Below are 12,548 nucleotides of genomic sequence, written 5' to 3' on the forward strand. Positions count from 1 at the left end.
ACCAAAATTAGGTGTCCTTTAACTTAATTTCTCTTCTCCTACCCCTAAATAATTCTTTCAGAATGGAACTGTTTATGATAACCTGGCTCACATTAACCCTTCACCCCTCCAGAATCCACACCATTAATTCTCATAATAAAGCCTATTTTAAATATATCTTTAATCCTCTGAGAAAACCAATTTCATCCTTGAATGTTCCATTGATCTACAGTAAATAAATAGGCATTAGGGAGAAACATTGTTTATTTATTTGCTTGCCACTTAGAATTTAATCCTGGGATTCTAAAGGGACGATTATAAATTTCTCTAACAGTCCCTAGGGTATGTTTTGAATGTAGTCATCTAAGATAGGACTCTTGCACTCCAGGATGCCAGTGCATTACAGCTTAGAAAGATTATAGCCAAACAGCACTCATTTATTATAAAGAGGGATGAGTAGTAATTCCAGGACACACACTAGATGAGATTTCAGCCCGGTCTAGCTTGTGTACAGTGTGGAATGTATCTGGAAGCTTTCCAAAGCCTGCTTGCATACAGCACAGTCTCACCAAGAGACTTCCTGGCAAAATCTTATTGGTAAAGAGAGGGGTTTGGAGCTTCTTCAGTGGAAGAGGACTTCTACCACTTATCAAGCCGAGTTTGTACAGCTGAAGATTTATAGCCACGTGGAAGGACTGTGGACACCTGAGCTCTTACACAGGAAAATCTAAGGTCAGTGGTTGCTTCACTGAAACTTTCAACCTTCTTGAAAATCAAAGGATGGGGCTTTTTTGGAAGACACAGGCCTAGGAATACTGTTCTGGAAAGGACCAGAAAAGTCACTGCAGCCAGTCACATACAATTGGAAGAATCAAGTCTGCTTGACCATGAGCTCCTACAACCACGGGCCATAAAACCCTCTCCTGACTCCAGAAATGAAAAGCTTAAGTGTAAAAGACTGAAGGTGATGAAGACCTCACCACACACCCAGGAAAACAGGGGTTAATCACTCTTACAACTGAAGGGGGGAAAAAAGCAAACAAAACAAAATAGAAACAAAATAAAAATACCCAAACAAAATCCTCATTTCCTATTTTGTCCAGCCTTTTCCTGGGACAGGAAAAATCTATCCACTAATCAAAAAGCTCTTCATTCAAAGTACATCTAGGAATCATTAGGTCATGGTGCTAGATAAACTAACTAGACTGAGCTTATGTGTGTAGGGTTTCCAGGTCTCTGATCATTCTCCTAATGTCCTTTTCTAAGCCCTTCCCGGTCTGTCAGCACAACTTCTGCAAAACTAGACAGCAAGGAATGGTAACAAAATGAGTAAACTCTTCAAGCAATTTCTACCATATTTTCAAGGAGTAGGAGGACGTAATTCAGTGGGGAGAAGTGAAAGAAATGGCTGCACCATGATACAATCTTGCTTAAACGCCTTGGAGACTCCAGATCCCCAGTGCATGTCAACACGCAGCCTGAAAGAGTAGCTGAGCCAGAGCCCTAGGTTGCATACAGCCAAACTAAATGCTCAACACAGCAAGGGTGAAGTCTGCTTTGTGTCACTGGAGAAAACTAGGCTGATATCTAACAGATGACATTTGCCAGTAAAAATGATTGTTCACATTGTGTTTGTCTTCTGGGAGAACATTCCACGTCTGACATGCATCCACAACCCATGCAGGTACTGAGTGTAACCTCGCTGTAGATGGCTTCCAACCTGCTACACAGGTCCTACCAGGATACAAATTCTCAAGGTAACAGTCTTTTCCATTTAATTTATGAATCTCCTTCATGCCCATGCATGCTTCATGCTTTAATTAATATTAATTAAAGACTAATCACATTCATTGCAGCCAGGTGCTGAACAAATTTGTCATTTGTCTTTGCAATGCAGAGCACCATGGGCCCTGGCCATGTGGAGAGAAAGGCAGCAATGGAGACCACCTCTGTTCCTGCCTTGTGTTGTCCCTGGGCTCCTATTGCTCACTTTGGTGCTCAGAGTTACAGACTGCAGCCTCATTGCATAAGGAATTCTGTGAACACAGGACACTAAGGTGGTCTCTGTGTCAGAAACATCCATTGTACCCTGGCTCGAAGGCAGAAATGCAGACAGCCTGTCTGCACCACCACTCTTATTTCCCTCCCTCCTTACAGAGACTCTGCACTGCAAATGCAGCTGCAGCACCATAATGCTTAACATGTAAACCAGTCAGTGTTACTTCTGGCTAGATTTGGGGGCAATGAAGAGCAGAAAGGCCAGTGACTTGCCCCAAATCGCGGTGAAAATTGGCAATGTAATTGGAAATAGAGTGCTCACCTGCAGAGATCTCCATGGTATCTTCAGTATATTGTCAAAATTCATCAAACTGAGGATTTTGCCACTGAAAACTGATTGCGCACAGGAACACAAGGGCTCAGGTTCCTTAAGTCGTTTGCAAACCAGAATTTGGAGAATAAATTCCTGTTTCTGTGTTAACAGAGACTTGGTTAACACTATGAGTCACATGGTATGGAGTGAGACATTCTTGTGTCTTCTAGATCTTATTTAAGTCAGACACAAAGAGTTTAGCCAGGCAGATCATGCACACAACAATTACTTGAAGCCTATGAGAAAACCCTCCAAGGGCTCATCTTGCTTCTTGAACAGCCAACATACAGAGGAGTTCCCTGCGATGCCTTTCATGATCTCTATTGTTCACAGGGTACTAAAGTAATGAATAGCCTTTATTTTTCCAAGTTTCAGTCACAGAATGCACATGCTACCATTAAAAGGAAAACAAAAGTGCAGAAATGCCAAGATACTATGTAACACACAGCCCTTCATCACTTGCATTGATGCACAGTGTTACAAATTTTATCTAATCAACTGACATTTTAAGTAGTGGAGAATTTAACAAGAATAACAATGTGGTGACAATTTAGTCTTTCTTACCCCTCCATAAAAACACTGTCTTCTGTTTGGTCTAGATTTAGGTCAAGACATTTCACTAATTTGCTAGTCATTAAAAAGATATTTTTATACCCAGCCTGTAATATTATACTCTTCAGTGATTATGATAGTTCCCAACAGAATTCCAGACTTGAAAATGAAGGCTGGGAAGCTGAGCTGCAATTATGATACTTTAAATAATTCCACAAAAGTAGAACCACTGTTAAATAATTTATAGTCTTTGATCTTGTCACAGATCTACTGAAATCTTCACATCACTCAAGCTAAATATTTTCAAACAGAAATGGGATAGGTTACTTCCCTCCACCCCCTTCTGTCACCATGGGAGCCGAGGAAAATAATGGTGCCAGGGGCCAAATTCTTCATTACTTTGGTGTAAGCTCTTTCTTGCATGAAAATTCTTCCTCTGGGGTTCAAACACATTCAGAGATATGTTTTTCATCGCAGCACCTTGAAAGGTTAAGAAGGTAGCAGTTATTTTTGAATCATAGAATCGTTAAGGTTGGAAAAGACCTTAAGATCCTCAAGTCCAACCATCAACCCAGCAACACCACCATTTTCACTCTTAAACCATGCCCTCAAAATAGATCTTCCTCCAAAGTGACATAATTCCCAATATTTTACAAAACAGAAAATGCAACCTTTCAACTCTGCACTTTGCACAGCTATAGAATCAGAATCATAGAACACCCCGAGCTGGAAGGAACCCATCAGGGATCCTCACAGTCCAACTCTTGGCCCTGCACAAGTCTCCCCAGGAATCACACCACCATGTGTACAAGAGCATTGTCCGAATGATTCTTCAACTCTGTCAGGCTTGGTGCTGCAATCACTTCTCTGGGGAGCCTGTTCCAGTGCCCAACCACCCTCTGGGTGAAGAATCTTTCCCTAATATTGTACCTGAACCTCCCCTGGCTCAGCTTCAGGCCATTCCCTCTGGGTCCTGTCACTGCCACCACAGAGAAGAGATCAGTGTCTGCCCCTCCTCTTGCCCTCACAAGGAAGTTGCAGACTGCTATGAGGTCTCCCCTCAGTCTCCTCTTCTTCAGGCTGAACAGAACAAGTGACCTCAGCCACTCCTCATGTGGCTTCCCCTCCAGACCCACCACCTTACAGGCAAGCAGAGACAAGAGAAGCTTCACACAGGACATCAGTCCTCACAAAGTTCTGTGGGTCTGTGCCAGGAAGGTTGAGGGAGCCTCGCACAAGCCACACTGCCAAACCTCAGCAGCTGCCCTCAGGCCTAGAGAGGCCTAGAGAGGCCACAGACACTTTATTCAAGTAAGTGCCAGCTCCTAAAGGCTGGTAAACAGGGTCGTAGATGAAAATGCAGACTGTGCTAAACTGTGTTATTAAAACAAAAAAAAACCCTCTGTAATTTGTGGTCTGTTCAGTTGCAATCCACCTCAATGTGGTCCTTAATGGGGTCCTCAGCACAAGATAGAGGTGGACCTGCTGGACTGAATTCAGAGGAGATCACTGAAGATGATCCGAGGGATAGAACACCTCTCTTATGGAGGCAGGTTGAGAGAGTTGGGGTTGTTCAGCCTGGAGAAAAGGAGGCTCCAAGGAGACTTGATTGCAGCCTTCCAGTACCTTAACGTGGGCTTATGAAAGGAAGGGAAAGGGACTTTTTATATGGGAAAATAGTGACAGGACAAGGGGCCGTGGTTTTAAACTGGAAGATAGCAGGTTTAAATTAGGAAGAAATCCATTACTCAGAGAGTGGTGAAGCAGTGGAACAGGTTGACCAGCGAGGTTTGTGGATGCCCCAACCCTGGAAGTGTTCAAGGCCAGGTTGAATGGAGCTTTGAACAATCCAATCTAGCAGGTGGCATCCCAGTCCATGGCAGGTGGATTAGAACTAGATAACCTTTAAGGTGCCTACCAATGATTCTCATGTCCTGCTACTCAGGGATACAGACTGTTCAGCCACTGTCAAGTGCAGTGGCCAAATAACCTACTCTCTAGTGAAAGAGAGGTTCTCCGTTAAAAACATGTTACAAAGTCAAATTCAGAAGCCCTGGTGTAAACTAAAGGCTCGCGTACAAGATCAAGCTATGCTGTTGGAAAAAATTTACCTCTAATTAGCTGAGCCCAATAGCTAAGACAAGGCAACATATCTTAAGTGCCTTTTGCTGGAGGCAAACTCAAGTCTGCATCCCGTTGCAGCCCACAAAGCCCACGCGCATGTGTACGTACCATTACAGCAGCTCTGCTGACTGATAACTTGTTAAATTGACATAACTTAACTGTCAGGGTCCTAAGACTAATGAAACATGTAAAGTATACCAGAAGTAAACAGCAGCTTTCCAGGAAACACTTAATTTGCATTCTAATTAATGCAACGTGGGGCAGAAGTCATAAATAAAGGATTCAGTCACAGCTCACTGTATAATAGGCAGACTAGTTTTACACACCTGATAAGACAGGCAAGTACTAATGTGGGGTTATGGAGGATGCCAGACCTAAACCAGCTCTTCACATCTGCAAGAGACAAAGGGGTGCAGCACCTAAAAAAAAAAAAAAGGTTTAATGCTGTAAATGTCTTTTGAAAGTTTCCCTCCCTAGGAACAAATCACTTTTTTTTTTCTTAGAAGATGACAAGTGTAAAGAAAATTTCATCTAGAGGAGTCCTTGAAGGTGTGACAAACAGTATTTGAACACCACACCTTCAGGCTTATTACCACTGGTGATGAGTAGTGTTCATACCCTGAATGCCCCGGTAAAGATTGGAGTCTCACTTTTCAAACAGCTTGCAGAAGTCTTCCCAAAATAACTGCCACCACCAAGGAACTCTGCAAATGCTCCTTGAAACGGATGGGCACCCGGTCTGAATCTTGCTATTACATTTTTCAGACCTGTCACACATAGCATATTGCCTGCAATAGGCATTTTCTGGATTGGGTAAAGTTTGAGGATGGATTCCTGCTTTGCTCTCACCTATAGCCTCACTCTATCACGATTATGGTGTTCCAGCCACTCCCTTCTAGGACCATATTATGCAGTGAGCTCTGAACACAATGGGGCAGCAGAAAAGGAGGCTGGTTGCATTTAGCCACAATAAATTAATCTACATAAAACCATTCAGAAATTCAATTTTGATGTCCTTTCTTTGTGGGATGGTACATGTGGTTTACGTTACTTTGAGAACATTTTGGTAAGCACTCTGTTGTATTTATTAAATGCAATCAATTCAATTCAAGAAAAAGAAATTAAGTTACTTGCTTTCTAATTACAAATAAACAAAATTATTTTAAATATCCCGCTTTTCTTCCCTGCTGAAACTAAAGTATAAAAACTAGCCTATGTAAGTGACAGAAGGTTATTGCAAACCAAGCCGATGAAATGAAAGAGAACAGTAAATATCAGCACCATAATAAAAGTAAAGTCCCTTTTTGCTTTTAACTACTTCTCACTTGCTTCGCATTTCCCCACTACTCCACCACAAGCAGCAACTCTTTCCATGGAACCCTCTGTGCTCATTCATTTTTATGAAAAATACTTCCTTAGTGGCTATTTGTGTTTTTGCAACCATAGCGATAAAATATATTACTGGCAGAACTCTCAGGATTATAAATAGGTATCATTCTTTGTTTAATTTCAGTGAGCCAGGACAAAATCACTGAGGTTTTTGCACACATGACTTTCATTAGGAGCAATGTACAACTGAAAACACATCAGGGTCTTGCCTTTTATTTGTTCTTATTTCTATTTGTTTATGCCTTCGTGTAATTAGAAGGCTGGAAATTTTGGGGGTGTAATAGCAAAGATCTCAGGGAAAAAACACTGACAATGGAGGAAGGAGCAAACTCACTCACACTAGGACAGTAACTACCAATCTGTCAGAAAAGTATTTTGTTTTGAGGCTTTTGCATGTTTCCATTTTTGTTAAATTGTGTAAGATGTGTTACTTTGGTAAATATCCATCTAACTCCAAGTGCTACGAGTTGAGCGTGCTGTCAACACTGTGCTCAAAGAAAGCCTACTCTGAAAATTTAATACATTATTCCAGCTGAAACCTAACTGACAGTAATTTGCTTCCCAAATGCTTGGGGTCCCTCACTGAAGCCATGAGACCAGACCTGACATTTCATGTATCTCAAAGTCAGACAAGCAGTGCCAAAAATAACCATAAAAATGAGTGCAAGCTTTTCTTTGGGTCAAATCTTTCAAGGATTTTCCTTAAAATTCATATAAATTATCTTCAGGTAGGACTTGGAGCTCTTTCTGGGCTTGCAACCACTCTGTATTATGAGCAAAGACTCAGTAAAACAACACAGAATTGATATGATAAATAAAGTCTGCAACACTTCACATTTGGTATTGAACCCTGCAGGAATCCCCATCTTCCCACCATGGCCACAGACAGAGGAGCCACCACAAAGACTAGCAGATTCCCAAGGGTTAACCAGCAATCGGTGAGGGTGGGGTCATATTCCAGACCAGGAGTGGAGCTAAGCCACAGTATTCACAAGAAGGGAGCTGAAAGGATTTGCCGTTTGGGAACCATTTCATGCCACCCTCAGACAAGTCTCCCGTAGAAGTCAGCAGGACGCTCCTCTGGTTATGGACTGCAGCAGGATTTGGCTTCAGCTCTGAAGAAAAGGGATTCATAGGGGGAGCTTCTGGTAGCAGCATGTACACAAGGGAAGTTGGGCACAGCAGCATCTTTCTTTCAAAATCTCCCTGCTCCTGAAAGGCCACCCATGGGACACAGCCATCTCTCATGCAGCTATTGTTTTCCGTGGACATGTGCCATGTATTAACAGCCTCTCAGGCCTTGTGCAGAGAAGACAAAGACTGCCCTCTGCCTTTCTGCCTTCAGAGGCCACTTGCAGCACAAACAAGGCAAGGCACCAGAATACAGCTACCCTCCCAAAATAGGCTCCAGCAGCACCCAAGGTAGTTCCTACAGCCAGCATGGAAGAAATGGAAGGAGCCTTCCTGGAAGAGTTGCAACAGATCACCCCAAATCCCTGATTTAGTAAGTACATACTCCAATTTAAGAGCCAGGGGCTGTATGGTAGTGAATCAGGAAAAAAAAAAGGAACAGTTTCACACCAACATTTTATTAATTTCACCACTGCCAGGTCGAGCTTCTCTAGTACAAAGAAAATGCAAAGAGTGGGGGCTGGAATGAGAAGGCTTGACTCCAGAGCCCTTTCTCAAAACAGTGTTTTAAGGAGTGCAATTAGATTTCCTTGCAACCTTCCCCTTCATTCCCTCCTTAGCTTTTTTTTTTTTGGGGGGGGGGGGGGGGCCAGGGTAAGCATTCCACGCAGAAGCAGGATGAAATTTAACAACCAGCAGAGTTATCAGAAGCCTCATGTGTCAAATAAACACTACATTTCTCACAAATAGAAAACATACAAGTCATAAATCAAGGGTCCAGCACCGAGAGGCTTGTCATTGGGAAGGTGTCAGTGCACATGGATTTGGATGGCTGCTGCCCTCAGGCTGCCTGAAGGAAGTTTTGACCCAGGATATTAATACAGCTTATTTGATACAGAGTGAACCAGGCTGGGGCTCCAAGGTCTGTTTACATTACAAGACTGTGGGCCTTTGGGAGATTAACACCTAGAGAAAACGCATCTGTGTTTGTTCTGGGTGAGGCTACAATTTAAATTCTTACGTTATCACACAAACTAGACATGATAGATAATCAATGCCCTGTGATAGTTAGTACTGAGGAACTGAGCTAGTTCTTTTTTTGCAGGGTCATTATTCAGCATATCATTCTTGCCATGTTCATTTATATTTAAAGTCAAATCAGGCATTTATTTTCCTGAGACTTTTATGAATGACTACGTACACTTTCATCTCTCAACATAAAGCAAAACTGCCTGGATTATGTCAGTTCTATGCTTTTTTTGCAGGGATATAAAATATATTATATTGTTGCAAAAAATCACGTCACAGAAATCATACAGACATCAGACTAAAAGGAATCTTAAGAGGGCATCCAGTCTATCTTGTTACCTAGAAGCAGTACCAGGTTTACTTGCAGCCATGACATATGTCCATCAAACTTCTCAAAACCTTTAGAAGAGAGTCTGCAGCATCCCTGGGTAACCTATTCCAGTGATTAACAAACCTATCCATACAGACAGTTTTTAAACAACCAAAAGCCTTGTTTTGCTACTGGTGAAGCCAGTCTCTGGATTTTTTTTCACATCTTTAATCTACACTTCAGGTTAATCTACACCTAAGGAACTCCACCCTCTTGAAAACACTGACAGGTGAATGCAAGGCTATAGACACACTGCACCTATAGATATCAAATTAAATACAGAGACATGATGGCAATCTGGGCAGAGAGAGCAACAGGCACAGATCAGGGTTTGTGGCAGTGCTGAGAGCTAAGTGTGTGATACACCTTTCACATGCCTGAGCAAGAAAAGCACTGATCTGCTAAATCTGAGTTCAGTTTCATTTCTACAGAGAGCCTTCTATTAAACACGTGTGAAAATACAGTGCTTGCGATCCTACGCTCCACAGCCACGGTGACTGATAGATCTGCATCCCCTTTCTAACAGCAGTTTCCTACAAGAATTATACCCTTCCTCAGACATACCTTTTCTAGACAAACACACACAAATCTTTCAATCTTTCAGCACAGACCATATTTTCTAAGTCTCAAATCATTTGGGTCATTCTTCTAGATTACATCCCACTTGTCTGCATCACTTTAAAAAGAATTGAAAAAACACAGGTCCAAAAATCCAGCTGCTGACTTCTTGCCACTGGACAGAGATGTCTTGCACACTAAGAGTTGCTCCCTTAATATCTCATCTTTTATTCCTGTTCCACTTTCCAGGCACTAAGGCTCCATCTTTTCTCCTGCTGCCAAGCCCCCTTGCAGCTACAGATTCTCTGACACATATTACTTTGCCGTTCTATAATCTGAGTGCCATCATACTGATGTATTTTTCTCAATGTATCATGTTCATTTGTTCTTCTAGTCCTGTGTTCTAAAGCACTTCTGTATACTCAGTCTAAATTTTACACTTTCTATCCCATCATACAAGCCACTAATGAAGATATTGATGGGAACAAGGCCCAAAATTAAGCCTCTTCAAGAGCAAAAGTGAATTCTTCTTTCAGCAGGTCATCACTGCTAACTGCGTTCTCAGAGTGGGGTTTTTAAAGAATCAGGCCCTCCCCTGTTATCCAGCCAAAATTTCTCCAGTTTACATGAGAGCATATAATCTCCCATACTGTCAAAAATCCCGGCTTGAATCAAGATGTATTACATTTACCACTTTCGCCTTATCCACTAAGCCAGGGAAAGAAGGAAATTAGATTGGTTTAACATGATTTGTTCTTGACAAATATGTGTTGACTCTCTTTTTGTCACCTTTTTATCTGGATGATGCTTACACATGGACTGCTTAACAATTTGTTCTAGTATCTAATACCTCTTAAGATATCAAGGTTACACTGATCAGTGCATAACTCCCAAGACCATCTCCCTTCTCCCTTTTTTATAGATAGATACTACAGTCTGTTAAGAATTCAGTGCAGAAAAACATGTATGTCTCCAGGAGAAGCAAGACTTTTTGTGCATGGTGATAGTGCCATGCACAAATTTAGACAAGAAACACTGAACTATTTTCTAGAATGCCTGGGCAAAAATGTAAGTTGAATTATCTTCTTATCATTTTGGGATGAGACAAAAATAAAGGAAGTCTAGGGTACATGATCAGCAATGAATATTGCATAAACAGAATCATTCATTGTCACAGAAATACGATCTCTATTATGTAACCTATTCCAGCCTCCTGCCAATGGATCATTATTTCCTACAAAATATTTTCCACTGCTTTGTTCAACAGAGATTTAAGCAAATCAGTAAATAGCTTCCCCGTACTTCCCTTGGGAAATTGTTGCACAGCTATATAATAGTCAGTTTGGTCTCACTGAAAACAGTAATACAATACTGAAACATATTTAATAGTAGTTAATTGTAACAATAAATATGTAGTAGCAATATTACCCCTCCTGGCCTTGTCCCAAAGAGACAACCGTTTCCATGCACAGATATTATACCTACTTACTCTTCTGTTCCCCCTCTGATTTCTGAATACTCACACTTTTTGTGTTTTCCACTGTACACAATGCACTTTAGCATCTGTAGAGATTCCTGGAGCATCCAGGAACGCCTGATCATCTATTTCTTGGGTGCAGTTATACCACATTCTCGTTGGTGTCTAGTATGGTTCTTGGTGCAGAGCCAAACTTTTGTCAAAGAGGTGATCTTGTAAACAGGAAGAACAAGAAAGAACACTATAATGCCATACATAATGCCTCATATACAATGCCTCATATATAATGCCTTATCACAATGACTGCTGAGACTTATTTCTTTATACCAACACTTGCATCTATTGAAATGAAGTGGGATTAGATTTGATGTTGATTTCGGATGCCCAGCATCCTGCTCTCCCTTTTGGGTAGCGGCTGGGAGTGAAGAATAGCTGCAGTACCACATGATAAACCCACTGCATGAATAAATGCTGTTTCCCATTCTCGATGCGTTTAAATCAGAGGCAGTTGACCTGTTTAGGATATGATCTATTCAGATAATAAAACCCACATGGCACATAGTAAAATGTTTTAATCCATGATCCATGCATATATGTCTCTAGAAACAAAGATGGTTACAGACTGTAGCATATAAAATTTGCCCTGAGCTAGGAAGCCAAAGCCCTTTAGCACAGAGACATTTTTGAATTGTGAACTTTATAAAACCCAACTCATAAGTTCTGCAGATGTAGCTTATTGCTGAGAAAAATCTAAGATGTTAACTGCCAGTGTTAGCTCATATAAGCTGGTATTTGTAAGTGTACTGTATAACTTGTATTGTTTTTCTCACCTTTCCTATACAGTAAAACCAAGATATTGTAAATTAAGGCTTTGGCATAGGGGGGAGGGTAGCAGGGGTGTTCGGGAGTTTAATGGGGGTAAGGATGTGGTTTTGTCCTTTGCCATTTCTAAAAATTGTACAAATCGAAGGATATTTTTAAAGGGGATTTTACAACCTGTTTAATAACTTTTTAAAAGGTTCTAGTATTGCATCATGGGGCTATGGATACAGTAGGTCTTTTCCCGCACAAATGAACAAAGAACACACCCGAGCAATGCTAAGTAACATTAATAGCAGTTGCCATCCAAAAATCCCTTCTGCATTTTAAGCAAAGGAATCCAGAAAAGCTAGTTGGCTTGAAATATTATTTAAAGAAATGGGGTTTGGACACAGACCCACACAAGCTGTTTAGCAGCAGATTATCCAGACTGTATCAGTTTTCCTCAACATTATGGCTGCTTACGACTATAATTTTAAGTTGCTTTTATCCAACAGCAAAAAGGCACAGAAAGTTAATCAAGGCCCTGCACAGAGGGATGCCTTAGACTGATGACCACTGGCTCTTTCCTTCATCTGGCTGCAGACAAACACCACTCAGTTCTGTGTATCCATGGTAGAACTTAGCCAGAGGCTTTTCCTTTTGGCATTTCATGCTTTGGAGAAGCTTCTTCGCGTGCTAATAAAAATGCCAGGAAGACCAGCTGCTCTTAAACAGTTTGCAGGAAGGCAGATATAATTAATTCACAA

General features: G+C 41.3%; 1 long non-coding RNA gene across 3 annotated transcripts in view; it reads right to left on the reverse strand.

Annotated features, from left to right (window-relative positions):
- Positions 1-2,305: 2,305 nt before the first annotated feature.
- Positions 2,306-12,548, reverse strand: part of LOC104696582 — a 56,950-nt gene continuing 46,707 nt past the window's right edge. For all 3 annotated transcript variants that reach the window (XR_005604353.1, XR_005604355.1, XR_005604354.1), the window contains exons 7-9: positions 11,027-11,192; positions 5,353-5,445; positions 2,306-3,382 (exon numbers count right to left, since the gene is read on the reverse strand). This is a non-coding gene — a long non-coding RNA (uncharacterized LOC104696582). The remainder of the gene's footprint in view (positions 3,383-5,352; positions 5,446-11,026; positions 11,193-12,548) is intronic.

Source organism: Corvus cornix, chromosome 3 (genome assembly GCF_000738735.6).
Source record: "Corvus cornix cornix isolate S_Up_H32 chromosome 3, ASM73873v5, whole genome shotgun sequence".
NCBI classification, from domain to species: Eukaryota; Metazoa; Chordata; class Aves; order Passeriformes; family Corvidae; genus Corvus; species Corvus cornix.